This window comes from Schistocerca serialis, chromosome 2 (genome assembly GCF_023864345.2).
Source record: "Schistocerca serialis cubense isolate TAMUIC-IGC-003099 chromosome 2, iqSchSeri2.2, whole genome shotgun sequence".
NCBI classification, from domain to species: domain Eukaryota; kingdom Metazoa; phylum Arthropoda; class Insecta; order Orthoptera; family Acrididae; genus Schistocerca; species Schistocerca serialis.
This window is the reverse complement of record NC_064639.1, coordinates 1,124,713,398-1,124,727,748: the sequence shown is the minus strand read 5'-3', so window position 1 is coordinate 1,124,727,748 and position 14,351 is coordinate 1,124,713,398.

Genomic DNA, 14,351 nt, shown 5'->3' with positions numbered 1-14,351 from the left:
CAGTTTGGCTTTTGGAGAAACAAATACATCAGTGAATCTATCTTTTTCCTTATTGACCAGATAGCATATGCATTTAATGAAAAATGCTATGCTTCCGTACTTTTTATTGACCTTGCAGAAACATTAGATCTAATCAACCACACTTTGCTCCTATGCTAACTAGCTGCTTGTTGTATAACAGGAGAGTATGGAACGAGTGATTACAGCCATATCAGTTGAACAGAGTTCAGCTGGTAGAAATAATGACACAGTATGTAAGAAGAACTCATTTCGATATGAGGGTGGTCTGAAAAGTTCTTGGAAGAAAATAGACAAAAAGTACTTACATCACTGAAACTTTTTTAATTTTTCAATGTAGTCTCCTTGTAGATTAATGCACTTGGTCCAATGATTTTTGAGTGCTTTCTTCCCTTCTCGAAAATGAGTTTCCTCCAGGCGTGCAAAATAGTTGTCATCTCCAGCTATCATTTCTTCGTTTGAAGTGAATCTTCATCCAACCAGAAAAATTTTCAGTTTTGGGAAGAGATGGAAGTCTGATGGAGCCATATCAGGTGAATAAGGTGGGTGTGGCAACAATTCATAGCTTAATTCATGTAATTTTGCCATCATGAAGGCACGTGTGTAGGCGTGCATTGTCTTGATGGAAGATGACTTTCTTCCTTGCTAAACCTGGTCTCTTTTTGCGTAGCTTTTGTTACAGTTTGTCCAGGAGGTTAGCATAGTTTTTTCCAGTAATTGTTTGCCCAGTTGGCATGATCTTTCCCGTCAAAATAATTGTCTTTGCTTTCTTTGGTGGCAGAGAACCAGCATGTTTCCACTGCTTTGACTGTTGTTTTGTCTCTGGGGTATAGTAGTGCACCCTAGTTTTATCTGTGGTCGAAAATCTTGTTTGTTTCTCCTAAAATGGGTCAAACATTGTTTCGATATGTCCATTCTCATGTGTTTTTGATCTAGCGTTAAGAGTCATGGCTCCCATCTTGCAGATAATTTTTCATTTCTAATTCTTCAGTTAAAATGTGATATAGCCTTTCAGACGTTGTCTGGCATGCGTGAGTAATTTCATGCACTTTCAGTTGGTGATCCTCAATGGCAGTTTTGTGCACTTTTGCAATGATTTCTGGAGTAGTGACACACCTTGGCCAACCACTGCATGGATCATCATCTAAGCTGTCCTGATCCAATTTAAATTTATTTGTCTACTTGGCAACAATTGAATATGAAGGAGCAGAGTCCCGCATTGTATTCTGGAAACTGGCATGAATGTCCTTTGTTTTCATACCTTTCTTTATAAAGAACTTAAGTCACTGCTCAAATCTCAATTTTTTCCATCCACACAAATCACTATGTGGGAACAACAACAGAGCCACATCACTGCCACAGCTCTCTTCCAAGAGCACTGGTGTGGCACATGTTTACAGGCAACAGTCGAATGAATATCAGGTGAACTACTTGTTGCTTAGTGCTGACCTCTCGTGGTGATTCCGAGAACTTTTCAAACCACCCTCGTACAATGTCATTACATTACAGAGTCCCCATTGTGTAACCCTAGGCTCACTCTTCTTCATTCTTCTTAAAAACTAAATCCCACAAAACCTATCATCAATAGCATCTCTTTTTTTCACAGACAATACAAACATCCTCTCTCATAACATATCTCCACAACTGATCATGGTTGACTAAGTAGACTGTGTGGAAGGTTCTGGTACTGGCTCTATGGTATTAGCTTCTTGCTTACTTCTGAGAAAATTATTCATGTGATCTTATGACCATCAAAGAACCATACAACATTTACAGAATGAATAGTCACTGAAAATACAGTTCTTTCAACAGTGATTGTATTCCTTGGAGCATTTATAGATTATACACTATTATAGAATATACATGCAGAAAAAAGCTGCTGAGCAAATTGAGCAGTTGGTGATATGCATTTGGAGTAGTTAGTCATGGGTACGACTTTTAACCTCTATAAGAATTGTAAACTTTGACCTTGTGAATTCTATAAGCCCTACTTCCTTTTAGCATTCCTGTCTGGCAATCAGTACAAATAAAAAAAATATTTCTAATGAAAAACAACTTGTGAAGACTGAAATAAAATCGCCATCACATGCAACTACTAAGCCAGTTTTCGAAGTGGGAATATTTCTGTCCCATGTATGTACATATAAGTCACTGCTTTTTTGCAAACAAAAGTCCCTATCTACTTGAAACTAATAATTATGTGCATGATCATTACACTCTAAACAGAGGCAACATTATCTGTCAAGCCAGAGACTCAATAAACACTATGACAGTGTGAGGCACATAGGTAGCACACATTCAGTAAATTGCCTAGCTTAGCAGAAAATAACAAGAACTTTGTCTGCAAAAACATTACAAGTACATTGTTAAAGCCTTATTTTTGTTGGGTTGATGAATTTATAGAGGCTGTGGCAATGTAATTAGTTGAAGACAAATACTGAAAATGAAAGTATAGAATATCTCTGTCATTAAATTCATACTTCCTTTGTGTCACTGTTTTTCTTGCCAGTGCAGCTTATGTTTCCATGTAACATCTATCCTCATTGTCTGTTTCATGTATTCTTCCTCTAAAATAATAAGGACTGTATAACTTATATTGTTTGTGCTTTATTGTGGATCAACATTCCCAGAAGTAGTGGCACTGATAAAGGCAATGATAAGTGACAAACATATCAAACATGAGTATACACTCATGCATGCCACTTCGTCAGTAGTCATTTGGTATTTTGGAGGAAGTGTCCACTGATGTACCATTGGCAACAAATTTTGGATGAGTGCCAGGCATTTCATATAGTTTGCTGCTCATCAACAATTTGCCATGTATCTGCTTTGTGTCTTCTACAACACAAGGAAAATTCAGCATGCTGTTCCAGCTTCTGGCAGTTTCATGTGACACCTTTGGTGTACTGATGACAACCTACAATTCATCCTGACCTTAAATGCTTTAGACACACAAAGATCATTGTATTGACTCACATCCTGCATAATATGCCATCAATGCACAAATATGTTCACCTGAAGGACACTGTGCGCCACTGAGGCCGTAAACTGACAGAACTTCAAATCCAGCAAGTTTTGACAAGTAAAGTTGTTGGCACAAATCACCTTCTTCATTCTGATATCATCTTTGACCCTGGCGACAAAATCAGAAAGCTCCAAGGAAATGTTAAAACAGGTGTGGTTTAACCAGTTGTCTTTTGCAGTAAAAAGTGATGTGGTTTCATGTAACAGCACCAATTTAGACTCACAGTTATTTATTGATGAGTAGATATATATTATTACATGATAACTAAAATGAGGTACTACAAACAGAATAGACACTTGCAAATACTGTTATGGTGTGCGCTGCTACAGGGGAGCAGCTTTCACTAGCAGAATAAGTAGGCTAATTATAGAGCAATGTCAAAGCTCTGGAATAACAATTCGAGCAACTTCAGAGCGTCCCAGCAACCCTCAGTCTGCCATATGATTGCAGCATTCGATATGATGTCAGCTATGCTTACCTAAGTCACTGAGGGTATCCTTGGCATTTTGGACAGCTGGCTAGAAAATGCACCCCTTTGTGTAACTACCGATTAGAGGGTGTATAATGTGTTACTATAATGCAGAATGCCTACACTCCACCACAACAGCAACTAAAGGCTCTTCCATTTCATATGATATGGTGCCAGCTCATCACAATCCTTCTCAAGAAGGAAAATTGGTTCCAACTGACAGAAACGTGGCTCTCTCTGGCATATCAGACACAACAATACATGAATCACAATGTTGGTACACCATGTAACTTATAACACCACATTTATTTCCTGAAACTATTAAACTGACTAAGCATCAGATGTCAATATTCTACCACAAAAACTTGAAGATCAGTCTGATTTTATTTCCTGGCTCACAGCTGTGAACAGCTCTAAGATAATTACTTTTGGACAACACAGCAAGATGGTGAGTCTGGGTTTTACAAAGAAATTGCAGTGGAACTTCCTGATAACCAATGACACTGAACCTATTCTTAGGGTGCATTTTCTAAAACATTTTCACATTGATGTGTTCATATGGAAGTCTCAACTCCATATAAATGGTGAGACAATACACAGACATACAATCTATTCAAGCATTCCTCAAGAAGTGAAAAACCACAATGTTTGTGTGTGGGATTATGACAATGGAATGCTTTGGATTCACCTGTCAAAACAGAAGCATCATTGAAAGACGAACTTGTTACCACAGTGAACATTACCAGCAAGTTACTTGGAAAAGAGATGGCATAGCAGGAACTGACAACATGCATAGATAAGTACAATGAAGTGTTCTGCACTCAAAGTGGTACTCGCACTGCTGCCGTAAGGAAGATTCAGTCTAAACTACAGAAGTTAAAAGGTGGATTCACTCCCTTGTTAACTTTGGATGACGCAGAACAGGTGCTGCACCTCTCACCAATGTGCTAGATAACACCTGCCTTCACATTCCTGCTTTGCTGGGACTGTTGATTACTTTTCAGCCATTGAATTATACCAAAGGAAAGAAAAGAAAGAAAGAGAAGAGGGTTATTTAACATTTAAATACCCTTTGGGTGTCACCCCTCATTTTAGTTCAGAAGAAAGACAGTTGCTGGCATCCTTGTGAGCTTGTCACGCTTGGAACATGTAGACATCTCTGGACTGTTACCCTACTCCAGGCCAACAACATGACTGCCCACCTCGAGGTGTTCCCTTCTTATTACAACACAAGACTGTCAGAACCACCAAGGTTTCTATTGAAAGTTTGCTCCAGCTAGATGACACCATAGGCTGTGGCAACCCATTGTTGACCAATGTTTACATTGCATCACTCACCGACTGACCACCCTGTGCCATTTCCTGAGAAGCTCGCACAGCTGACACCTAAACACTGCTGCAACTGTCAACAAGGTCATCCCATCATCAAGAGTGAATGGGCTAATGGTTGAATCTTCGAATCTGTTCTATGCTATGAGTCACATTTACGGATTTTAAATGCTGATCTGGAAAGAAGAATAACAGCTGTGCAAATGGATCATTTATGATGGAGAGGCAGAATTGGAAGAATTGAAAAGGAAAATAATGATGAAGTGAGAGCTTGAATGAAGGCAGATGAAACAGTGATAGACAGAATTGAAAGAAAATCTCTAAAGTGATATGTACATCTGTTGAGAATTCCAGATCATCAATGGCCAAAGAAAATTTTTCAATGGAAACCAACTGGGAGACAAAATGGTGGGAGACCACGGTGTTCTTGGAATGTCACATCAACAGAACAGTGGAGCATCAAGGGGTACACAAGGAGGAGGCACTGAATAGAGAGGCTTTTCAGAAGATAACAGGAATAAAACAAAATGTTGTTATTAATTGATCTCTGTATTAATCAATCCTGTAATAATAATAATAATAACAGTAATAAATAAAATCTAGTTCCAAAATCACTGTCTCATCATTATGTAATCTAGAAGAACTGTAGTGTTTCCAGGCCTATTCCATGTGTACAAACTTTGTTCATGATTCTTGAACTAGAGATTAAATCACACTCTGAGGATTTTTTTTTTTTTTTTTTTTTTTATGAGATACGTGAAATTCCCCCCCCCCCCCCCCCCCTATGAACCATGGACCTTGCCGTTGGTGGGGAGGCTTGCGTGCCTCAGCGATACAGATGGCAGTACCATAGGTGCAACCACAACGGAGGGGTATCTGTTGAGAGGCCAGACAAACATGTGGTTCCTGAAGAGGGGCAGCAGCCTTTTCAGTAGTTGCAGGGGCAACAGTCTGGATGATTGACTGATCTGGCCTTGTAACATTAACCAAAACGGCCTTGCTGTGCTGGTACTGCGAACGGCTGAAAGCAAGGGGAAACTACAGCCGTAATTTTTCCCGAGGACATGCAGCTTTACTGTATGATTAAATGATGATGGCGTCCTCTTGGGTAAAATATTCCGGAGGTAAAATAGTCCCCCATTCGGATCTCCGGGCGGGGACTACTCAAGAGGACGTCGTTATCAGGAGAAAGAAAACTGGCATTCTACGGATCGGAGCGTGGAATGTCAGATCCCTTAATCGGGCAGGTCGGTTAGAAAATTTAAAAAGGGAAATGGATAGGTTAAAGTTAGATATAGTGGGAATTAGTGAAGTTCGGTGGCAGGAGGAACAAGACTTTTGGTCAGGTGATTACAGGGTTATAAATACAAAATCAAATAGGGGTAATGCAGGAGTAGGTTTAATAATGAATAAAAAAATAGGAGTGCGGGTTAGCTACTACAAACAGCATAGTGAACGCATTATTGTGGCCAAGATAGACACAAAGCCCATGCGTACTACAGTAGTAAAAGTTTATATGCCAACTAGCTCTGCAGATGATGAAGAAATTGATGAAATATATGACGAGATAAAAGAAATTATTCAGGTAGTGAAGGGAGACGAAAATTTAATAGTCATGGGTGACTGGAATTCGTCAGTAGGAAAAGGGAGAGAAGGAAACATAGTAGGTGAATATGGATTGGGGGGAAGAAATGAAAGAGGAAGCCGCCTGATAGAATTTTGCACAGAGCATAACTTAATCATAGCTAACACTTGGTTCAAGAATCATAAAAGAAGGTTGTATACCTGGAAGAATCCTGGAGATACTAATAGGTATCAGATAGATTATATAATGGTAAGACATAGATTTAGGAACCAGGTTTTAATTTGTAAGACATTTCCAGGGGCAGATGTGGATTCTGACCACAATCTATTGGTTATGAACTGCAGATTGAAACTGAAGAAACTGCAAAAAGGTGGGAATTTAAGGAGATGGGACCTGGATAAACTGAAAGAACCAGAGGTTGTAGAGAGTTTCAGGGAGAGCATAAGGGAACAATTGACAGGAATGGGGGAAAGAAATACAGTAGAAGAAGAATGGGGAGCTCTGAGGGATGAAGTAGTGAAGGCAGCAGAGGATCAAGTAGGTAAAAAGACGAGGGCTAATAGAAATCCTTGGGTAACAGAAGAAATATTGAATTTAATTGATGAAAGGAGAAAATATAAAAATGCAGTAAATGAAGCAGGCAAAATGGAATACAAACGTCTCAAAAATGAGATCGACAGAAAGTGCAAAATGGCTAAGAAGGGATGGCTAGAGGACAAATGTAAGGATGTAGAGGCTTGTCTCACTAGGGGTAAGATAGATACTGCCTACAGGAAAATTAAAGAGACCTTTGGAGAGAAGAGAACCACTTGTATGAATATCAAGAGCTCAGATGGCAACCCAGTTCTAAGCAAAGAAGGGAAGGCAGAAAGGTGGAAGGAGTATATAGAGGGTTTATACAAGGGCGATGTACTTGAGGACAATATTATGGAAACGGAAGAGGATGTAGATGAAGATGAAATGGGAGATAAGATACTGCGTGAAGAGTTTGACAGAACACTGAAAGACCTCAGTCAAAACAAGGCCCCGGGAGTAGACAACATTCCATTAGAACTACTGACGGTCTTAGGAGAGCCAGTCCTGACAAAACTCTACCATCTGGTGAGCAAGATGTATGAGACAGGCGAAATACCCACAGACTTCAAGAAGAATATAATAATTCCAGTACCCAAGAAAGCAGGTGTTGACAGATGTGAAAATTACCGAACTATCAGCTTAATAAGTCACAGCTGCAAAATACTAACGCGAATTCTTTATAGACGAATGGAAAAACTGGTAGAAGCGGACCTTGGGGAAGATCAGTTTGGATTCCGTAGAAATGTTGGAACACGTGAGGCAATACTAACCTTACGACTTATCTTAGAAGAAAGATTAAGAAAAGGCAAACCTACGTTTCTAGCATTTGTAGACTTAGAGAAAGCTTTTGACAACGTTAACTGGAATACTCTCTTTCAAATTCTGAAGGTGGCAGGGGTAAAATACAGGGAGCGAAAGGCTATTTACAATTTGTACAGAAACCAGATGGCAGTTATAAGAGTCGAGGGGCATGAAAGGGAAGCAGTGGTTGGGAAAGGAGTGAGACAGGGTTGTAGCCTCTCCCCGATGTTATTCAATCTGTATATTGAGCAAGCAGTAAAGGAAACAAAAGAAAAATTCGGAGTAGGTATTAAAATTCATGGAGTAGAAGTAAAAACTTTGAGGTTCGCCGATGACATTGTAATTCTGTCAGAGACAGCAAAGGACTTGGAAGAACAGTTGAACGGAATGGACAGTGTCTTGAAAGGAGGATATAAGATGAACATCAACAAAAGCAAAACAAGGATAATGGAATGTAGTCAAATTAAATCGGGTGATGCTGAGGGGATTATATTAGGAAATGAGACACTTAAAGTAGTAAAGGAGTTTTGCTATTTAGGGAGTAAAATAACTGATGATGGTCGAAGCAGAGAGGATATAAAATGTAGACTGGCAATGGCAAGGAAATCGTTTCTGAAGAAGAGAAATTTGTTAACATCGAGTATAGATTTAAGTGTCAGGAAGTCGTTTCTGAAAGTATTCGTATGGAGTGTAGCCATGTATGGAAGTGAAACATGGACGATAACCAGTTTGGACAAGAAGAGAATAGAAGCTTTCGAAATGTGGTGCTACAGAAGAATGCTGAAGATAAGGTGGGTAGATCACGTAACTAATGAGGTATTGAATAGGATTGGGGAGAAGAGAAGTTTGTGGCACAATTTGACTAGAAGAAGGGATCGGTTGGTAGGACATGTTTTGAGGCATCAAGGGATCACAAATTTAGCATTGGAGGGCAGCGTGGAGGGTAAAAACCGTAGAGGGAGACCAAGAGATGAATACACTAAGCAGATTCAGAAGGATGTAGGTTGCAGTAGGTACTGGGAGATGAAGAAGCTTGCACAGGATAGAGTAGCATGGAGAGCTGCATCAAACCAGTCTCAGGACTGAAGACCACAACAACAACAACAACAACGTGAAATTCTCAGTACACTCATGAAATGGTCATACGGAAAAATCCCCACTTCATTGCTACCTCGGAGATGCTGTGTCTCGTTGCTCATGCCCCGACTATGACAGCACGTTCAAACTCACTTAACTCTTGATCACCTGCTATTGTAGCAGCAGTAACCAATCTAACAACTGCACCAGACACTTATTGTCTTATGTAGGCGTTGCCAACCGCAGCACCATGGTCTGTCTGTTTACATATCTCTGTATTTGAATAGACATGACTATACCAGTGTACTTTTTCCGTATCTCTGAACATTCTTGTTATAAGACATCCATTGATTAATCTTTCCCTAACACTCCACTTCATAATGATTTACTTGGGTTACTAGCATTACATACTCCCAAGAAAATCCAGTTGAACCACTGATCTTAGTGTATAGATCTGAGTAGTGTACAGATATATAACACAATAGTTCACATAATGAGCCCACACTCTTCTTCAGAGTGAACAGACACAGATAGCTATATTATTCTGGTGATGCAAGGCAGTGTGCTTTGAGAACGAATAGAAATTCAAATATTGAGTTACTATTTTCCAGTTATTTATGTGTCTACCAACCACTATCCACTAAGGCCACTGTAACAACCAGATAGGAGGACCCTTCCCAAAATCTCTTACAGCTTTATTAACACAGTGGTGGCCAAGAGGCCCAGATTCGTGTATTGTTGTTGCTGGTGGCCAGCACTCCGCTCCGTTTAGTAAAGTAGAGAAGAGTTTCCTAAATTGTACTACTTGTAACCTAAAGAGTAGCTCAGAAAATTATTTAAGCAGTGCTGTCCTCAATACTAGGCTATTGTTCTTGGTATCTGTTTTAAAGTACGGAAATTCTGAGAAAAATAAAAACACTGCACTTAATTTTCTAAACATTTACAAGTAATACGATTCATGAATCGGGTTTCCTAAGTTGTACCAGCTGGTGCATACATTGTACCATCCTTATAAATTATGTCACTGAGCTGAGATATCTACTAGTCTTAACTATAAGCAAATGCTCCTTCTTCGTATTCGTACAACTCACTCTACCTTTCCTCTGTTTTACAAATGAGTTTCTGTGGTGGCCTCCTTGCAGAGACTCCAAAAAACTACCTTTTCACAGGTGAAATTGTAATTCTAAATTTCTTCTGCTTTGCTCCAATTAGATTTTTTTCGCATGTTCTTCTCATCATCTTACAGGTTCCTTGGCTATGCCTTGAAGTTTTTGCTGGAGTTCTCATCATTTAACATGGATCTGTTGATTTCTTGGATATACCCTTTAGCCCACTTTTTGCCTGCCATGGCAATTTCTGCATTTAGTTCTACAATGTCACACACAAATTTTCTGACACCTGGTAAGCTTAAGCCAAATATCATCCCTTCAAATCTAAGCAGATTCTCTTCCATTTTATTTTCAGCTTTGTTGATTATCTGGTTCTGAGAAACATAAGAGTAAATATACTGAAACTAAAGCGCTTCGGACACCTTCGGGTCGCATTGGTGCGCCTGGGAGTCGAAGAACTTCGACTGCGCTAGTCACTGTTCCAGGCGTTCTGGAGGGCCTTCATGCCTTACTTAGATGTGAATATTTAATAGTCACTCTGTTTTGGGTATTCTTCAGAGCCGGACATGTTGTACTTATATCTGGCGTAGCTTAGTTGTGAATATGTAATACTCACTCCGTCTATTGCGTAGGGGAGAGCCGGATATGTGTATCATATTTCGGAAGATGGATGGAAAAGTTACCGTACAATTAAGACAGCTATGTCGAGTGTTGTAAACGACAGCGTAAATATGTGAATATTTGAGTAATAACCAAACAGCATACATTAATGAGAAGTGTCGCCTATTATCATTGTCAGTACTCAGATCTTGCCCACTGTGGGCACAGAGATTAACCTGGGCTAGCGGCACCAAAAGCACAATCACAGGTTCGAATTGCCAGCGTAGCAGCCTCAGCCGCAGAAGATCCTACGACTGACAAACTGTCTTCTGCGCTGGGGACACAACTTTAGAAGACGACTGGTTGGTGGAAAGAACGGTCAGAGACTCTTATTCATTCTCTCCAGTTCTCTCCAGCTGTCAGATCTGACTTCCAAAGGGACTCGTAATTTATAATGGTACACGTTCCTTTGTACTTAACCTGGTCACTTAGCTGATGCTTACTGTGATCAGAAGATAGACACAGTGCCTTTGCCATGGCCATATGTTGCAAAGGGCATCAACCCATTGAAATATTTCTTGTGAAGACGTACTCAATGGCTTGTGCCATCAAAGTGAGCAATGTGGATTATCTGCTGAACCCAGTTGCTAGTCTATCTGGTATTAGTCGTGTATGTGAAACGCTACTAACAATAAAGCACTCAGGACTGCACGTTTTTGAGTTTTGTTTTGGAATGGGTAGAATCGAACAGTCACTTCAAAACAAGGGCACCTACACCGACGGCCATAGGAACGAGTGGGGTGGGTGGGGGGCGCTACTTCTCTCCCCTCACCTCCAGCTCTCAGGTAAAGGCAAAAAAAAATATAGTGTAGTCAGATGGTTTTCTTTTAGGAAAATGATTTAAAAGTCGGCATTGTGCCTGTTTTTAACAGGTTCGCAACTGGAACTTTTTTATGACCACTTGCAAAACGCCAATCATGTTCAAAAAATGGTTCAAATGGCTCTGAGCACTATGGGATTTAACTTCTGCCGGCCGGAGTGGCCGAGCAGTTCTAGGCGCTTCAGTCTAGAACCGCTTGACAGCTACGGTCGCAGGTTCAAATCCTGCCTCGGGTATGGATGTGTGTTATGTCCTTAGGTTAGGTAGGTTTAAGTAGTTCTAAGTTCTAGGGGACTGATGACCTCAGAAGTTTAGTCCCATAGTGCTCAGAGCCATTTGAACCATTTGAACTTTACTTCGAACCTGCGACGTAGCAGTCGCGCGCTTCCAGATGTAGCGCCTAGAACCGCTCGGCCACTCCGGCCGGCGCCATTCACCTTCCAGAGTATTAAAAATTGCGGTGTGCGTACTGTAAGACCTTCGGTACACACAACATCAGATTATTTGACTTGTCACTCTAATGAAGTGGGCGAGTGTCAGCAATATGTCTTGTGGTCTTATCGTGGCGTGTTTATCTTCTGCCGTTAGGTCAGATGATAGAAATGGCACTTGCACGCTTAGAGTAGCAGATTGACGGTGACCAACTTTAAACAGAGCTTGATTAATTTTTCACACAGATTTATTAAAATAATAAAATGCATAGATACACGTAACTTGATTCTGGATGCTGTTTACAGTTGACTATCTGAAGTTCCTTTGGTCTCGATATGTTAATCTTATTCTCACATATCTCTGATACTTGACAAAGTGTCTATTCATTTATCTTCATGGCTATGTATAGGAATATGATAATCTTATTATTAGGCGCAGATTGAAACTTGACTATAGACTGGTACAGACAAATGCAGACTGATGAAGACTGACTACTCGGAGGTCTGTGCACTCATTACAATACCTCGAGCATTCAGGTATCACTGCGCGAGTGTGATCCGCGAGGAGAAAAGGTTCTACGTTAGCAGCAACCTCATTGGCTGCGTTACATATTAATACGCGGATCAGCGGAAGCAGAATTTGGTCCGTCTCCTAAGACAGCGCCATCTCGTAGTGCGGAGACGGACGAGCGCTGCGCCTGCGCTGTTGTGCTTAGCGGGGCGCGCTCTATTGGGAAAGTTGTGTACGCGCTGACTATGCGGAACTATGTACACAACAAAAATACTCCATACTACTAGGTCTAAGAAACCCCCCAACCTAACAAACTATTGCGTACGCGTCCTTGCCTCAAAATAGGTAAGGTTGGAGGAGTGTAGAAGGGACATGTTTGAAACATAGGAAAGATTAGTATCCCAAAATTTGGTTTAACGCTGTTCTCTTTCACTTTATTACTACATGACTTATTATTTTTACATATACATATATACAAAACCATCTCGTCTAGTATGTGACCTATTTCAGATATTTATATCGAACGTGCCATATAACACCGTAGAGTCCTTGAGCTCGAACGTGCACTTTACTTTCGCCATGTTGTGTTGACTGCAGCCGTAGTGTATGCTACTGACGGTGTGGCAGCCCCAGTGGCAGATTCCTCTTGGGCAGCAGTGGGGGCATGGGAGGCATCGTGCGACTGACCAGCCTGCAGTGCGACGCGCTGTCCTCGGTGGGCTCAGTGAGCGCCCAGAGGCGGCCCTGCGCTACGAACAGCTGTCGTGGTGTGGCCACAGCCGCTGGGGCCGGCGGCAGCAGCACCGTGTGCGACTCGGCACTCAGCGGCCGCCGGCTGTCCCAGCACACTGCAGCGCCGTCCCGCGACAAGTAATAGAAGGCACCGCCGCGGCCGTCTGCTGCCAGGCACGTGGAGGCGCCCAGCTTGCTGCCTGGACACAGCGCCTGGGCTCGCATTTCCGCCGGCCGTGACTGCAAACGGAGAGAGCAAACGTACAGAGGTCTGTAGACGGCTTCGCTACTCTCAAACCAGACAGAACGCCAACATCACGTCGCATAGTCCACCACCAAGTGTTGAAATAGAGGTTATGAGATACTATCTGTGATACAAAAACTTGGAATATACTATCAAAACTAAGAAACTAGTGACGATAAAGCTTTTTAATGCCCAAAGTAAAATTCTTAATCATAGTTCTTGAGAAAGTTTGTATAGTAAATTTGGGTAACAGAATGATTCCCCGAACATTGGACCATAGCTATCATCCACCCACTACACAAAAAGGGAGATACGAGCAACCCAGACAACTACAGAGGAATCTCTCTCCTAGATTGCACATACAAAATTCTATCCAAGATCCTATATGAAAGAATAAAGGAGCAATTAGAACAGGAGTTAAGGGAATATCAGGGAGGTTTCAGACCATGGAGAAGCTGTGCAGAGCAGATAGTTAGTTTAAAATTGATTATGGCATACTACAAGAAACGGAACAAACCTCTGGCAATAACATCTGTAGATTCTAAGAAGGGCATATCACTATCTCTGCAGACCTTCAGTATTAAAAATTTTAAGAAATCTAGGACTCCATCCAAAACTAATTAAAATAATACAACTCACTCTAACCAACACCAAATCAAAAGTGAAGTTTAGAGAAGAAATTACGGAACCATTCCTCATAAAAACAGGCTTAAGACAAGGTGACTGCCTATCATCATTACTGTTCAACTGTGCACTGGAATACATAATGAGAGAATGGTACAAGGACAATCCAAAGATGATAAGAACTGGAAGTGCAAAAGATGATATTAGCTTAAACTGCTTGGGATTCGCTGATGATCTTGCTCTCCTAGCCAACACCGTTCAAGAAGCCAAGAAGCAAGTGAAATCACTACAAGAAATAGCAGAGAAAGTAGGCCTTAGAATATCATTTGAAAAAACGGAG